At 46.9% G+C, this 12,919-nt stretch overlaps 1 protein-coding gene across 2 annotated transcripts in view; it reads left to right on the top strand.

Moving 5' to 3' along the window:
• KCNIP3 (potassium voltage-gated channel interacting protein 3) overlaps window positions 1-12,919 on the top strand; it is an 871,673-nt gene that overhangs the window by 470,160 nt on the left and 388,594 nt on the right. The gene's annotated exons all lie outside the window — the stretch shown is intronic.

Genomic DNA, 12,919 nt, shown 5'->3' with positions numbered 1-12,919 from the left:
GGCAGCGCTGTTTACATCTGTAGTTTCCAAAATAGACTCATTTGGAGATGGTGGAGTGGAGGATTGACTTGAGTGCATGTGCTCTGAAGGAGATGGCTCCCTTGTTTTCGGCACCAATGGTTTCGGTTGGTGACCCCCAGAAGCACCTGTTAAGGCTGGTGGACTCTGAGCCAAGGTGGTTGCTGCCCAAGGATTGCTGGAAATAGCTTGGATTAAGGAGTTGGAGGTCAATGCTGAAGACGATATTGTGGTCTTGACAGGTTTTGGAGCCGAAGGATGGGGCAACAAAGTAGTTTTTTTAAACCGGCCATGGCCTGGTGGCAATATTGGCCCAGGGACCTCTGTAAGTGTCTTTTTAACAGTCTTTGGGTGGGCAGGATGGGTTACAGTACTTATGGCTACGCTGATATCACCTCATAGCTCTCAATGTTCGACTGAACGTTGGAGTCTTGAATGAAGAAGGCCTCCTCTTGTTCCGGCTCCTCCCGTGAGAACTCCTCCCAAAAGATGTCTGTGGTGTCTTATGGGGACTTGTGCGCCATCTCCAACCTATGAGCTTTTTCGTCCCAAAGGGTCTTCCTTGATCTGAAGGACATGCTGGTGTTGCAGGTAGCTTCTTGGTGATCGGGGGAAAGGCACAGATTACACACCTGATGATGGTCTGTGTGGGGGAATTTCGAATGGCACCGAGGACTGAAACTAAACCTCGTCCATTCCATCAACTCTAAATTCTCTTCTGGCCCGCATGGAGGTAGGCCTGAAAAAGGGCGAGGTCGCCCCGAAAGGCGCTTGGTAAGTACTCGACTCGATGCTTGGAAAGAACAAACGCAAAGGTGGAATTTCACGATGACAGAGAGAAAACAATTTAACAAAGGACTCGATGCCCATGCGCAGAATCACTGAGAAGGAGGAGCCACTCGATCCCGAAATAACTTGCAACACTCCAGGCCCAACACTGGATGGCAGAAGTATGCAGAGCATGTGTATCTACAACCACACATGCCATCAAACATAATGTTAGCAGAAATTATGGGGGCACTCAACACATTCATAATGTTATGGCCTCTTTTGATGGTTAATGTAAGATCTATATGGGGAATTTATATTTTACTTGGTAATACCACATATTTGTCTTTTTCGTTCATTCATTTCTTTCATTCCACTTTATCATTTTTTGTTTTTGGAACTCCCCTATGAATGCTTTATAGGGCTTAATGTTCTGTGAGCGCCACGACATGGCACAAAACCCAATGTTGGTGGACAAGCTACAATCTGTTTATCAATCTGTAAACAGGCCTGTTTCTTTTAGGCCGATCTGCCCCCTGGGGTGGGGGGCAAGGGTCACTCCCCATGGGGGCACATTACTGTTAGCCATTTCTGCCCCCCTTGGGTGCATATCGCCCTATTTCTGTATGGCCCCCCAACACCCCACACACAAAAACAGGTAGTTTTGCATTTGATAATTTTGATAATTGTTTGTGGGGACTAGGCCTACCCACACAAGTGAGGACTATTTTTATCGGGAGACTTGGGGAAATGCTAGGTGGAAGTAAATTTGTGGGTTCTCTCAGATTCCAGAACTTTCGGTCACTGAAATGTGTGGAAAAAATGTTATATTTTTTGGCCAAATTTTGAGATTTACAAAGTATTCTGGATAATAGAACCTAGTGAGAGCCCCACATGTCACCCCATCTTGGATTCCCCTAGGTGTCTAGTTTAAAAAAATGCACAAGTTTGGTAGGTTTTCCTAGGTGCCGGCTGAGCTAGAGGCCAAATTCCACAGCTAGGACCTTTGCAAAAATGTGTTGTGTCCATGTTGCATTTCCTTTCGCTGGCATTAGGCCTACCCACGCAAGTGAGGTACCATTTTTATCGGGTGGCTTGGGGAAACACAGAATAGCAGAACAATTGTTATCGCCCCTTGTCTTTCTCTATATTTTTTGTTTCCTTCCAAATGTAAGACAGTATGTAAAAAAGACATCTATTTGAGAAATGCCCTGTAATTCACATGGTAGTATAGGCACCCCAGAATTCAGAGATGTGCAAATAACCACCACTTCTCAACACCTTATCTTGTGCCCATTTTGGAAATACAAAGGTTTCCTTGATACCTATTTTTCACTCTTTATATTTCACCAAATGAATTGCTATATACCCAGTATACAATAAAAACCCATTGCGAAGTGCAGCTCCTTTATTGGCTCTGGGTACCTAGGGTTCTTAATGAACCTACAAGCCCTATATATCCCTGCAACCAGAAGAGTCCAGCAGACGCAACGGTATATTACTTTTGAAAATCTGACATCGCAGGAAAAAGTTACAGAGTAAAATGTGGAGAAAAATTGCTTTTTTCACCTCAATTTCAATATTCTTTTAATTTCAGCTGTTATTTTCTTTAGGAAACCCTTGTAGGATCTCTACAATTGACCCCTTTCCAGATTCAGAATTTTGTCTACTTTTCAGAAATGTTTAGCTGTCCGGGATCCAGCATTGGTTTCACACCCATTTCTGTCACTAAATGGAAGGAGGCTAAAAGCACAAAAAAAATTGTAGAAATGGGGGATGTCCCAGTAAAATACCAAAATTGTGTTGAAAAATTTGGTTTTCTGATTCCAATCTGCCTGTTCCTGAAACCTGGGAAGATGGTGATTTTAGCTCTGCAAACCCTTTGTTGGTGCCATTTTCAGAGAAAAAACCACAAGCCTTCTTCTGTAGCCCTTTTTTTCCCATTTAAAACAAATGCTGTATTTTGGCAAATTTCTTGGTCCCCTCCAGGGAAACCCACAAACTCTGGGTACCTCTAGAATCTCTAGGATGCTGGGGAAAAAAAGGACGTAATTTTGCCATGGATAGCTTATGTAAGACAAAAAGTTATGAGGGCCTAAGCGCGAACTGCCCCTAATAGCCAAAAAAAGGCCTGGCCCCTGATGGGGGGAGAAAGGTCTGGCAGCAAAGGGGTTACGGTACCAACAAATTACAATAAAAGGTCTATATATTGCCTTTTCATCAGTGTCTGGTAAGAACACCAGCAGGCAAAATATCATCTTGGAGCGCTCAAAGTCATTGTACCATTCCTCTAGCTATCAATGCTGTATCTACACTGTTTTCAGGTACGTTTGTTCTCCTTCATGCTGCTTCCCCCCAACTCTCACTCACACTGCAATCCTTCTCTGTTCCAGGGACTAACTCTCTGCTTTTTTTAGAACATCCTGGAGAAACCGAGAGCACAAGAGTTGCAATGCTGCCGCCTGTGCCAAGTGTGAGAGAAGCTTGTTTACCACTAATTGTGTGAAGGGAATTGTACTGCTTCTGCTAATCTGTGTATGGGTGAATGAAGCTTTATCTCCTCCTTGCCCCTACTACTCCAACTATGTGTGTTCATTAAAGCTTGAACTACTGATTGCTAGAAATTAGGTGTCTAGTTAGCAGAGGTGTGCACCTTGTCCAAGGAGGGGCCCCAATCTTAGTCATGGTACGTCACATACACACTTTAACCTGTGCTAACCCTCTGGTAGCCTGGCACAGAGCAGGCAGGCTTAACGTAAGAGGCAATGTGTAAAGTATATATGCAACTCACACAGTAACACAATGAAAACACCACAAAAAGACTCCAATTGTGTTTTAAAAATAGAGAACGTTTATCTGAGTAAAACAAGAACAAAATGACAAACATCCAATCAGTAGAAGTCGAGATATGAATTTCTTAAGGAGTAAACCATAGAGCTAAAGCTTACTTGAGATCACGCTAGACTGGGGTAAATCCAAAGTACAGGCCAACCACCATAGAGGGCAGGCCGGTTAAGGGATTCATGCAGAGCCCGCTAAAAGAGTACCTTGGATGGAGCAAGCATCCGCGTCGAAGACTCATTGCATCAGTTCCGATCCACGCAGTTGGGTAGATGTCATTGTCGAGCTTTCCAGAAATGTCCTTGGATCAGCACTGTCATTGTCAAACCTCACACCTCGGTCCCCTGACATGGTTGAATCGGCACTGCACCAGCGTCAGAGCACTGCATCGGTTCTTAGTAGCGCACCAGCCTGGGTGTGTGAGCTCTTGCAGAGAAACAGCTGCAAACCCCTCTTCTGAAGGCTCAGGACTTGTCTAGCAGCCGAGGCAAAGGTAGGCCTCACAAATGGCAGAGTTCAGCAGCAGAAACAGAATTGTAGGAAGCCTTTAATGGTCCTAAAACTTCAACCGGAGGCAAGGCAGCAAGCCCTTGGAGACACTATGGATTCAAGTGAGATGGGTCCTGTCCTTGTCCTTAGAAGGGCAGAGATCAGCAGTCAGCAGGGGCAGCTTAGCAAAGCAGTGAAGTACTTCCTTCAGATCAGTCAAGCAGAGTGGCAATCCTTGCAGTACAGCAGTCTGTACACCTGGATGAGTTCTTCACAGGTCCATTAGTGATCTGTCACAGTAAGGTCAGAGGCCCAGTACTTATACCCAAATGTGCCTTTGAAGTGGAGGTGACTTAAACAGCTCCTTGAAGTGCATGTCTCCCTTTCATCCCAGCCTTGGCTCCAGACTATCAGTAGGTGGTAATCAGCCCTTTGTGTGAGACAGAGGACACTGCCAATTGAAGTGTAAGCATCAGCTCTCCCTCTTCTTACCAGGAAGAGCTATCAGAATGCAGATGAGGTCTCTGTCACACCCATCCTTCCTATATTTGTGGCTGTCTAGAGGGAATGCACAAAGTGTAGCTGTCACCTGCACCAGACATGTATTGGAGACAGGCTGCAAGACTAAAAGTAAGAGCAGAGAAATGCCCACTTTCTAAAAGTGGCAGTTCTAAAATAGTAATGGTAAATCCAGCTTTACCAGTAAAGAGGATTTATCCTTATCATTCCAAAAATATTAAATATGATGCAGCTATGCCTTTCTGATAATGAATTACAGCTTAAAAGTGTATTAAGGAATTCCCAAAGCTGGCAAACGATGGAAATAGGCCTCACAGTAGTGAAAAACGACTTTGGGAGTCTTTCACCACCAGGACATGTAAAACTTAAAAGTACATGTCCTGCTTTTTACTTACATAGCACCCTGTCCTCGGGCTACCAAGAGTGTACCTTGGGGGTGACTTATATGTAATGAAAGGTTAGTTTATGTCTTGGAAAGTGGTTTTAAATGCCAAATCGAGGTGGCAGTGAAATGTCACACACAGGCTGTACAATGGCAGGGCTGGGACATGTTTAAGGGCTACTGAAGTAGGTGGCACAATCAGTGCTGCAGGCCCACCAACAGCATTTAATTTACAGGCCCTTGTTTTATGGTCTACCACTTTACAAGGAACTTATAAGTAAATTTAATATGCCAAGTGTGAATACACCAATGTTACCATGCTTAGGGGAGGAGCACATCCACTTTTGCCCTGGCCAGCAGTGGTAAAGTGCTCAGAGTCCTAAAGCCAACACAAAGAGACAGCAAAAGTGTGAGGCAAATGGGCAAAAAGACTGGGGGAAAACCACCCTTAGGCTGACAGGTGTATCACGGAGGCCTTTGCATTTTAGATTCTGTATGTCCCATGATTTAGTAGGCTCATGCTGTGTCAATCAGAGCTTTTTTACCAGTGATGTGCTGGGGCATAAGCTTACTGTTGTAATCCAAAACAGATCATCAAGTACACCTCTTTAGCACCCTCAAAGTTGGGAAGTCAAGTAGTCTGAGGATTTACTTAGGGTGGTGATACATGGGTTGAGGCATAGATCTGCATTAACAACCAATGCCAGTTAGTAATTCAATGTCAAGGCAAATGCCTTTTCTTTTTAAATTGATGTATTTTCACAAATCACACACAAATGCTGTAAGCTATTTTTCAGAAACTGCAAATTTTCGTGGGTAATTTACTAATACCTGTCATTAACTACTGGGGCCACTGGTGCTCCCATAGAACAGTCGCCTAAGGTGCGCTCTCTGCAACAGTTCAAGTCTTGAAGACTTCTTTTGGCTGTGTCTATTATCTGGCAGGTCCTGGAGGATTGCTAATCAGGTTGTAGCCCAGTAGGTCAAAATGTGTGTTGTCTACTATCAGTAAAAAAACAAACTGTTTTTCCGCACCCCTTGATTTCTTAGGTCTATGCAATACCTTTTCTGTTTTCTCTGTCAATTGGTGGTACAGGGCCTCCCTGGGTACTGGTGGCAGGTCACACTGCTCAATCTGCTATGCACTGAACAGCCCAGAACAAGCCAGTGATCCTGCCTGGCCCTGCCAACTGATGTGCAAGGAAAGTCTGGTACCAGCCTAAGGTATGTGGGGGCAACCCAGTACCAGTCGTGGAGGCCACAGGGAAGCTGTAGTGCTTGCAGCTTAACAGACCTTGCAGGTTGGGCTTTTCATAGACCTAACACAAAACCAAAAAGAGAACAGATGATGGACGGAATGCTGAACAATGCAGACATTCACCCCCAGTCACAAAGATCTGGGTTTAATCCATCGTTTTTTTGCTCACCACGCCACCCCAGTTTGGACCCGGCAATATGCAAATCAGTCTTGACCCTGTTCCCCATGGGAACAGTCCAGCTTGAACTGCTAAGTCCGGTCCTCCCTGGACCGGAAACAAGCATCCTATGGACCAGTTTCAGGGTATCACCCTTCATCAGCCAGGCTAGCTTGAATCCAGTGGTGCAGTGAGCACATGACCCAAGTCTGGGCAAACCCTTCCCACTTGGGGCGACAAATGCAAAAAGAACAGATGATGGACGGGATGCTGAACAATGCAGACATTCACCCCCAGTCACAAAGATCTGGGTTTAATCCATTGTTTTTTTGCTCACTATTCCACCCCAGTTTGAATCCAGCCATATGCAAATCAGTCTCGACCCTGTTCCCCATGGAAACAGTCCAACCCGAACTGCCAAGCCAGGTCCTCCCTGGACCAGAAACAAGCATCCTAGGACCGGTTTCAGAGTATCACCCTTCATCAGCCAGGCTAGCTTGAATTCAGTGGCGCAGTGAGCACGAGACCCACGTCTGGGCATACCCTTCCCACTTGGGGCGACAAACGCAAAAAGAACAGATGATGGACGGAATGCTGAACAATTCAGACTTTCACCCCCAGTCACAAAGATCTGGGTTTAATCCTTCGTTTTTTTGCTCACCATGCCTATGGCTGGGTCCAAACTGGAGTGGCATGGCAAGCAAAAAAACTGATGGATTACTGTGACTGGGGGTGAATGTTTGATTTGCTCTATATTCCATCCATCATCTGTTGTTTTTCCATTTGTTTCCCCAAGTGGGAAGGGTATTTCCAGGCGGGGATCCCGTGCTTGCAATGCCACCAGATTCAAACAAGCCTGGCTGATGAAGGGTGATACCCTGAAACCGGTCCCAGGATGCTGGTTTCTGGTTCAGGGAGGACCTGGCCTAGCAGTTCGCGCTTGACTGTTCCCATGGGGAACAGGGTTAAGACTGATTTGCATATGGCTGGGTCCAAACTGGCATGGCAAGCAAAAAAACTGATGGATTAAACCCAGATCTGTGACTGGGGGTTAATTTTTGATTTGCTCTACATTCCGTCCGTCATCTGTTGTTTTTGCATCTAACACAAAAACAAGCTAAGAGCCCACACCTCGTGTTCTTGGTGAATACGTAGTTCTGGATGCAAGCCTGTCGGTCAATATGGATCTCCTCTGGTACTCTTCGTTATTCTTTGCAGGGACTGCATACCACTGTCTGGTGTTCTTTAGCATTACATCACTTCCTGGTTGTAAGGAAATGCCTCCTTGGCATGGTTGCCCCCTGACTTTTTGCCTTTGCTGATGCTATGTTTACAATTGAAAGTGTGCTGAGGCCTGCTAACCAGGCCCCAGCACCAGTGTTCTTTCCCTAACCTGTACTTTTGTATCCACAATTGGCAGACCCTGGCATCCAGATAAGTCCCTTGTAACTGGTACTTCTAGTACCAAGGGCCCTGATGCCAAGGAAGGTCTCTAAGGGCTGCAGCATGTCTTATGCCACCCTGGAGACCTCTCACTCAGCACAGACACACTGCTTGCCAGCTTGTGTGTGCTAGTGAGGACAAAACGAGTAAGTCGACATGGCACTCCCCTCAGGGTGCCATGCCAGCCTCTCACTGCCTATGCAGTGTAGGTAAGACACCCCTCTAGCAGGCCTTACAGCCCTAAGGCAGGGTGCACTATACCATAGGTGAGGGTACCAGTGCATGAGCATGGTACCCCTACAGTGTCTAAACAAAACCTTAGACATTGTAAGTGCAGGGTAGCCATAAGAGTATATGGTCTGGGAGTTTGTCAAACACGAACTCCACAGCACCATAATGGCTACACTGAAAACTGGGAAGTTTGGTATCAAACTTCTCAGCACAATAAATGCACACTGATGCCAGTGTACATTTTATTGCAAAATACACACCAGAGGGCACCTTAGAGGTGCCCCCTGAAACTTAACCGACTGTCTGTGTAGGCTGACTAGTTCCAGCAGCCTGCCACACTAGAGACATGTTGCTGGCCCCATGGGGAGAGTGCCTTTGTCACTCTGAGGCCAGTAACAAAGCCTGCACTGGGTGGAGATGCTAACACCTCCCCCAGGCAGGAGCTGTAACACCTGGCGGTGAGCCTCAAAGGCTCACCCCTTTGTCACAGCCCAGCAGGGCACTCCAGCTTAGTGGAGTTGCCCGCCCCCTCCGGCCACGGCCCCCACTTTTGGCGGCAAGGCTGGAGGGAACAAAGAAAGCAACAAGGAGGAGTCACTGGCCAGTCAGGACAGCCCCTAAGGTGTCCTGAGCTGAGGTGACTCTGACTTTTAGAAATCCTCCATCTTGCAGATGGAGGATTCCCCCAATAGGGTTAGGATTGTGACCCCCTCCCCTTGGGAGGAGGCACAAAGAGGGTGTACCCACCCTCAGGGCTAGTAGCCATTGGCTACTAACCCCCCAGACCTAAACACGCCCTTAAATTTAGTATTTAAGGGCTACCCTGAACCCTAGAAAATTAGATTCCTGCAACTACAAGAAGAAGGACTGCCTAGCTGAAAACCCCTGCAGAGGAAGACCAGAAGACGACAACTGCCTTGGCTCCAGAAACTCACCGGCCTGTCTCCTGCCTTCCAAAGATCCTGCTCCAGCGACGCCTTCCAAAGGGACCAGCGACCTCGACATCCTCTGAGGACTGCCCCTGCTTCGAAAAGACAAGAAACTCCCGAGGACAGCGGACCTGCTCCAAGAAAGGCTGCAACTTTGTTTCCAGCAGCCTTGAAAGAACCCTGCAAGCTCCCCGCAAGAAGCGTGAGACTTGCAACACTGCACCCGGCGACCCCGACTCGGCTGGTGGAGAACCAACACCTCAGGGAGGACCCCCGGACTACTCTCCGACTGTGAGTACCAAAACCTGTCCCCTCTGAGCCCCCACAGCGCCGCCTGCAGAGGGAATCCCGAGGCTTCCCCTGACCGCGACTCTCTGAAACCTAAGTCCCGACGCCTGGAAAGGACCCTGCACCCGCAGCCCCCAGGACCTGAAGGACCGGACTTTCACTGGAGAAGTGACCCCCAGGAGTCCCTCTCCCTTGCCCAAGTGGAGGTTTCCCCGAGGAAGCCCCCCCCTTGCCTGCCTGCAGCGCTGAAGAGATCCGTTGATCTCTCATAGACTAACATTGCGAACCCGACGCTTGTTTTTACACTGCACCCGGCCGTCCCCGCGCTGCTGAGGGTGAAATTTCTGTGTGGGCTTGTGTGTCCCCCGGTGCCCTACAAAACCCCCCTGGTCTGCCCTCCGAAGACGCGGGTACTTACCTGCAAGCAGACCGGAACCGGGGCACCCCCTTCTCTCCATTCTAGCCTATGTGTTTTGGGCACCACTTTGAACTCTGCACCTGACCGGCCCTGAGCTGCTGGTGTGGTAACTTTGGGGTTGCTCTGAACCCCCAACGGTGGGCTACTTTGGACCAAGAACTAAGCCCTGTAAGTGTCCTACTTACCTGGTTAACCTAACAAATACTTACCTCCCCTAGGAACTGTGAAAATTGCACTAAGTGTCCACTTTTAAAACAGCTATTTGTCAATAACTTGAAAAGTATACATGCAATTTTTATGATTTAAAGTTCCTAAAGTACTTACCTGCAATACCTTTCAAATTACATGTAGAATTTGAACCTGTGGTTCTTAAAATAAACTAAGAAAATATATTTTTCCATACAAAACCTATTGGCTGGATTTGTCTCTGAGTGTGTGTACCTCATTTATTGTCTATGTGTATGTACAACAAATGCTTAACACTACTCCTTGGATAAGCCTACTGCTCGACCACACTACCACAAAATAGAGCATTAGTATTATCTATTTTTACCACTATTTTACCTCTAAGGGGAACCCTTGGACTCTGTGCATGCTATTCCTTACTTTGAAATAGCACATACAGAGCCAACTTCCTACATTGGTGGATCAGCGGTGGGGTACAAGACTTTGCATTTGCTGGACTACTCAGCCAATACCTGATCACACGACAAATTCCAAAATTGTCATTAGAAATTGATTTTTGCAATTTGAAAAGTTTTCTAAATTCTTTAAAGTCCTGCTAGGGCCTTGTGTTAGTCCCTGTTAGCATTTCTTTTAGAGTTTAAAAGTTTGTTAAAAGTTTGAATTAGATTCTAGAACCAGTTTTAGATTCTTAAAAAGTATTCCAACTTTTAGAAGCAAAATGTCTAGCACAGATGTGAATGTGGTGGAACTCGACACCACACCTTACCTCCATCTACAGATGAGAGAGCTAAGGTCACTCTGTAAACTAAAGAAAATAGCAATGGGCCCCAAACCTACCAAAGTACAGCTCCAGGAGCTTTTGGCAGAGTTTGAAAAGGCCAACCCCTCTGAGGATGGCAACACAGAGGATGAAGATAGTGACTTGGAGGGAAATTCCCCCCCTCCAGTCCTACTTAGGGAGAGCAGGGCTTCTCAAGCCCTGACTCCACAAATAATAGTCAGAGATGCTGGTTCCCTCACAGGAGGGACCAACAACTCTGAAATCACTGAGGATAACTCCAGTGAAGAGGACATTCAGTTAGCCAGGATGGCCAAAAGATTGGCTTTGGAAAGACAGATCCTAGCCATAGAAAGGGAAAGACAAGAGATGGGCCTAGGACCCATCAATGGTGGCAGCAACATAAATAGGGTCAGAGATTCTCCTGACATGTTGAAAATCCCTAAAGGGATTGTAACTAAATATGAAGATGGTGATGACATCACCAAATGGTTCACAGCTTTTGAGAGGGCTTGTGTAACCAGAAAAGTGAACAGATCTCACTGGGGTGCTCTCCTTTGGGAAATGTTCACAGGAAAGTGTAGGGATAGACTCCTCACACTCTCTGGAAAAGATGCAGAATCTTATGACCTCATGAAGGGTACCCTGATTGAGGGCTTTGGATTCTCCACTGAGGAGTATAGGATTAGATTCAGGGGGGCTCAAAAATCCTCGAGCCAGACCTGGGTTGACTTTGTAGACTACTCAGTAAAAACACTAGATGGTTGGATTCAAGGCAGTGGTGTAAGTAATTATGATGGGCTGTACAATTTATTTGTGAAAGAACACCTGTTAAGTAATTGTTTCAATGATAAACTGCATCAGCATCTGGTAGACCTAGGACCAATTTCTCCCCAACAATTGGGAAAGAAGGCGGACCATTGGGTCAAGACTAGGGTGTCCAAAACTTCCACAGGGGGTGACCAAAAGAAAGGGGTCACAAAACCTCCCCAGGGGAAAGGTGGTGAGACAGCCAAAAGTAAAAATAGTAAAGAGTCTTCTACAGGCCCCCAAAAACCTGCACAGGAGGGTGGGCCCAGAGCCTCTTCACAAAACAATCCAGGGTACAAGGGTAAAAACTTTGATCCCAAAAAGGCCTGGTGTCAAAACTGTAGTCAGTCTGGACACCAAACTGGAGACAAGGCCTGTCCCAAGAAAAGTTCCACTCCAAACTCCAATCCAGGTAACACTGGAATGGCTAGTCTCCAAGTGGGATCAACAGTGTGCCCAGAGCAAATCAGGGTCCACACTGAAGCTACTCTAGTCTCTGAGGGTGGGGTGGATTTAGCCACACTAGCTGCCTGGCCCCCTAACATGCAAAAATACAGGCAGCAGCTCTTTATTAATGGGACAAGTGTAGAGGGCCTGAGGGATACAGGTGCCAGTGTCACCATGGTGACAGAAAAACTGGTTTCCCCTGGCCAATACCTGACTGGAAAAACTTATACAGTCACCAATGCTGACAATCAAACTAAAGCACATCCCATGGCAATGGTAACTTTAGAATGGGGAGGGGTCAATGGCCTGAAACAGGTGGTGGTCTCCTCAAACATCCCAGTAGACTGTCTGCTTGGAAATGACCTGGAGTCCTCAGCATGGGCTGAGGTAGAACTAAAAACCCATGCAGCCATGCTGGGTATCCCTGAACTGGTGTGTGTAAAAACAAGAGCGCAATGCAAGGCACAGGGTGAAAAAGTAGAGCTGGAGTCTGGAAAAATGGCCCAGCCTACCAAGAGAAAAGGAAAGTCAGTTGGGAAACCAACTGCAACACAGTCAGAAAAAGGGAACCTCTCTTCTCAGGAAGAAGTTCTGCCCTCTGAGGGAACTGAGCCTTTGGAGCTTGAACCTTATCAGGTTGAGCTCTTAGGCCCAGGGGGACCCTCAAGGGAGGAGCTGTGTAAGGGACAAGAAACCTGTCCCTCTCTTGAAGGCCTTAGGCAGCAAGCTGCTGAAGAGTCCAAGGGCAAGAAAAATGGAACACATAGGGTCTATTGGGAAGATGGACTCCTGTACACTGAGGCCAGAGACCCCAAACCTGGTGCCACTAGGAGAGTGGTAGTGCCTCAGTCGTTCAGAGAGTTTATTCTGACCTTAGCCCATGATATTCCCCTTGCTGGGCATTTGGGACAAACCAAGACGTGGGAGAGGTTAGTCAACCACTTCTACTGGCCCAAT

This window comes from Pleurodeles waltl, chromosome 11, assembly GCF_031143425.1.
Source record: "Pleurodeles waltl isolate 20211129_DDA chromosome 11, aPleWal1.hap1.20221129, whole genome shotgun sequence".
NCBI classification, from domain to species: Eukaryota; Metazoa; Chordata; class Amphibia; order Caudata; family Salamandridae; genus Pleurodeles; species Pleurodeles waltl.
Note: the sequence above shows the minus strand (reverse complement) of the source record. Positions and strands in the feature narration are given on the sequence as shown.